Raw genomic sequence first — 4,519 nt, 5'->3', positions numbered from 1 at the left:
GGCGTTCGGGACGGTCTCGCCGCAGCCCCAGGCCCGGCCCACCCTGTCTGCGGGGCGCTCGGACCCAGCCCGCCGAGTCCGCGGGGCCGCGATCGCCCCGGGAAGAAGAGCCCGAGCGGGACCGGAGTTGCGGGTCGGAGGAACCCGCGCCGCCCCCTGCGGGGAGGCGGGGTCCAGGCCTGGGTCCGTCCGGAATCGGTGCTGTCTCCACCGAGCTCTCTCCGTGGAAGAGGAAGAAGTCTTAGGGTAGATTAAGCCAAAACATCCACCCTTAGGAGGACGTCTCCGCTCCGTGTGATTTTGAGGAGCGCAGTACCGCAGTGGGCCAGAGTCAGCCCCTTGTGGCCCACGTTTCTGAAGGCTGTCGGGGTTCTGCGTGTGCCCGTTTAGTCTCAGCCTCTTGGGTACCAAGTGTTGGTTAAAAATGATGTGTGATGAGCTTCAAGGAAGGAACGAGTAAAGAAAAAAATGATGTCTGAGTTAGTTAGAATGGCTGGATGTGCGTATTTCTTGAGGCTCCTTCCAGAAAGTGAGAGAGGTCGCAGGCTTCTCATGGACTTGTGAAGGTCCCTTCTTTGTTTTCTTATTTTCTCTGAAGGGGCCCTATTCCAAAAACTGCATCATTCTTATTCTGTCTAAGATTATCTCCACCCGCTCGGTTTCCCATAGTGGTTTTGAAGTAAAGCTGAAGGATTTATATTGAGGTTGCACACCTAGCCTATGAGTGGCTTTTGCAAAAACATCAAAGGTCAAAGATGCTGTGAAAAGCCTTAGGTTGCCCCAGACTTCTCCCACCCCTTCCAGTAAGAAAGGGCAGTGAACCTGGACGAGAAGGGCTGTGTGCTGGGGAGCCAGGGGGTTGCTCCCTGCACCCTCTCCTCTAGCTCTCCAGGGTCTCAGCCTGGCGTCTGGGGATGAATAAGTGAGACCTGTGGTTAGGTTGGAATGTGACCCTCATCTTTCCACCCTTCCAGGTAACTTTTGAGAGAGCCACGAGATTCCGTGCAGCTGCAGTTGCTCCATAGAGGGAGAGCACTTGGTCAGGCCTTGGGCCCATCCCGTGAAGATTGCGCCCCAGGATTTCATTAAGGGAAAGCGTTGTCCAATATCTAAGTCCCAATCCTTGGTAGAATTTTAAACTACTCAGTGGCAACAAGTCTCACATGGATGCTGTATTTACTTCTAAGTTACCTGATTTTAACCAGAGAGAATTTGGGAACTCTGCAATGTCACTGGACCATTGAAAAGTCAAGCATGAAAGTGTGTTTACTCATACAAAAGCTGTCCTTTAAGCTACTCATGGATATTTGTTTTCATAAGTATTGACCCTCCCACTGCAATGTATAGATACATTACTTTATAGAACTTGAAATTGAGGAAAGGGTGAGTTTTACTTAAAGTGCTGTTTTAATAATTTTTAGAGAATTCTTAGCTTCTGATATTCTTTATCAAACTAGAAGGAGAGGAGGATCATAATTATATACTGACATGTATGTATTAATTCATTTAATCTTCATAATGATTCCCTTAAGGCTAAGTGATGTGCCCAGGGCTATAGAGCTAGTAAACAGTAGAAGTAGAACTGGAACTCAAGGGGTTCCAGAGACCCTGCCGTTAAGATTAACCACTGTACAATGAATGACTAAGGTGCTTGGTTGCCCAGATCTGGTGACACTCGGGCAGATCCGAGTCCTGTCTGTGAAGTGTTTACGTGAGGTGGTTTCTCCCAAAAGGCAGCAGCAGAGGCTACTAAACAGCTCTCACAGTGGACAGGCTGGGCCTCTGGTGGCCTCTCGGTCATTTGAACAGATCGTTCATGATCAAGAGACCCTCACTCCACCCCAGCCTTAGAGCTTCCTCACCTTCTGATTATTCACGCGTGCACACCAACCCCTTCACTGGGTGTAGGACTGAGGACACAATGGGGAAGAAGGGGTGCATCTGAGGTGGCCAGCTCGCTCATGGGTGGTCAGAGAAGTCGAGGTTAATTAGTAGTACTGGCCCTCGATTTTTAACTTAGACTGAATTCCCCTTGATTTTTCCCCAAGGCGGATATTTAAAGATATTAATTCAGTAATGGGTGGATTGAACAGCCTTTTCTTTTTGGTCAGGATGGTTAGTTTTGAGGAAATTGCTGATTCAGGTCCCAGAGTTGGATCAGAATGCCTGTGATTCAGGTCGGTTGGAGCTGTTGGAAGTAGTCGTATATCTCTTCTTTGGCATGTGGAGAATCTTAGACCTTAAGGAGATTTTAGAGATGGTCTCACTGGATCCCTTCATTTCTGAGGAGACTATTGCTCAGAAGAACTCTGTGGTTTGTCCAAGAGTGGATATATCTTTTATATTTTTTCAGATGGAAACATATAGAGTGAATTCTAACCCTGAGTGTATCTAATACTTCCTTGTATCTCATTAACCTCTTCAAATTTAAAGTGAGACAAGGTAAATAACGTAAAACACCAACACTGATACACTGTCTTGACAGGTGGTTTTCAAGTGTTTTGTTGATCTCAAAAGAACAGGTTTTTATTTTTTTGACTTATCTTTTCTATTTTATTGGCTTATTGTCTGATCTTTTAATATTTCCTTTCTTCCTTTACTTTGGGTTTAATGTGCTCTTTTTTCTAGCTTAAACTGAGTTCATTGATGTGAACCCTTTCTTAGGTACTAAGCCATATAAATTGACCTGTAAGTATTACTTTAGTTGTATTCCTTTCAATTTTGGTATGTTGTGTTTTCATTTTCGGTCAATTCAAATTATTTTCTAATTTTACTTTTGATTTCATCTTGCCCCATGAATAGTTTTATTTTTATCTTTATTTCTATATTTTTTTTTCCGAGTTGGAGTCTCACTCTGTTGCCCAGGCTGGAGTGCAGTGGCACGCTCATGGACACCACAGCCTCTACCTGCTGGGTTCAGGCGATCCTTCTGCCTCAGCCTTCCAAGTAGCCCAACTGCAGCACGCGCCACTACACCCAGCTAACTTTTTGATTTATTGTAGAGGTGAGGTCTTACCAAGTTGCCCATTCTGTTCTTGAACCCATGGGCTCATGCAGTCCTCTCACCTTGGCCTCCCAAAGTGCTGGGATTACAGGTTTGAGCCACCGCGCCCAGCCTCTATTTCTATTTTTTTAAGAATAGAGAAGAGGTCTTACTATGTTGCCCAGGCTGGTCTTGAACTCCTGGGCTCAAGCAATCCCTGCCTCAGCCTACAAAAGTGCTGGGATTACAAGTATGAGTCACTGTGCCCGGCCCCCATGGATTATTTTAGAAGTATGCTATTTCGTTTCCATTTGTGGATTTTCTGGATATCTTTCTGTTACTGATTTCAAATTCAGTAATTAATTTGAAACGGTCAGAGAGTATACTCTGTATGACTTAAATCCTTTGAGATGTGTGCAGGCTTTATGACCCAGCATGCGGCCTGTCTGGGCGGTGTTCCTTGTGTACATGCTCCATGTGTACTTGAGGAAGATGCGTTCTGTACTCCACAGTGTGTTACGCTGTTTGTTGCTAGGTGGAGTATTCTATGTCATAATGCTTTGTAAATATCAGCTAAGGCAAATCGATAGTGTTGCTCAAGTCATCTGTATTCTTCCTTTTCTATTTGTTCTCGCAATTATTGAAAGAGATAGGACTATAATTCTGAATTTATTTCTCCTTGTAATTTATCTGTTTTTGCCTCATGTAGTTTGCATCTCTGTAATTAGGTGCTAAAATGTTTAGGATTATTATGTCCTCTTGATGAGTTGGCCCCTTTAATATTATGAAATGACTATTATCCCAGGTGATATTGTTTGTCTTGAAATCTACTTTGGCAAGTATTAACATGTGCACTAATCTTTCTTTTGATTAGTGTTAGCAAGGTGTATCTTTCTTTGTCCTTTTAACTGTTTCTGTATTTATATTTAAAATGTGTTTCTTGTAAGTCTTTTTGGGTCTTGCTTTTTTAAAAATTCAGTCTGAAAATCTCTGCCTTCTAATTGGGATGTTTTGACTGTTTACATTTCATGTAATTATTGATATGGTTAGGTTTAAGTCTGTCATTTGCAAATTATTTTTTAGTCTGACCTTCTGTTCTTTGTTCCCCTTTTCTTCCTCTACCTTTCTTTGAATTAATCAGTTTTTCAATGTTTTTTAAATTTTGGCTTAAAAAATGATTCCATTTTATCTCCTTTATTGGCTTAGTACCTGTAGTTCTTTTTATTATTTTAGTGGTTATTTTAGGGTTTATGGCATACATAAACCCTAAAATACCTTCAAGTTATATACCTTTTCATGTATAGTGCCTTATAAAAGTGTCCGTCTATTCTTTCCCTCCTGGCCTTTACGTCTCACATTTTATATGTTATAAACTTCAAACTGTGTTGCTGTTGTTATGCTTAAACAGTTGGTTATCTCTTTAAAAGATGTAAATAAGCCGGGCTGGGTTGCTCAGGTGGCTCAGCCTGTAATCCCGAGCCTTTGGGAGGCTGAGGTGAGTGGATTGCCTGAGCCCGCGAGTTCGAGACCCGCCTG

At 43.2% G+C, this 4,519-nt stretch overlaps 1 protein-coding gene across 2 annotated transcripts in view; it reads left to right on the top strand.

The window, feature by feature from the left end:
- Positions 1-4,519, top strand: part of ZDHHC20 (zinc finger DHHC-type containing 20) — a 62,579-nt gene that overhangs the window by 689 nt on the left and 57,371 nt on the right. The gene's annotated exons all lie outside the window — the stretch shown is intronic.

This window comes from Carlito syrichta, unplaced genomic scaffold (genome assembly GCF_000164805.1).
Source record: "Carlito syrichta isolate Samal-C Ts95f unplaced genomic scaffold, Tarsius_syrichta-2.0.1 Scaffold309850, whole genome shotgun sequence".
Lineage (NCBI taxonomy): Eukaryota > Metazoa > Chordata > Mammalia > Primates > Tarsiidae > Carlito > Carlito syrichta.
This window is presented reverse-complemented; position numbering and strand designations above follow the sequence as displayed.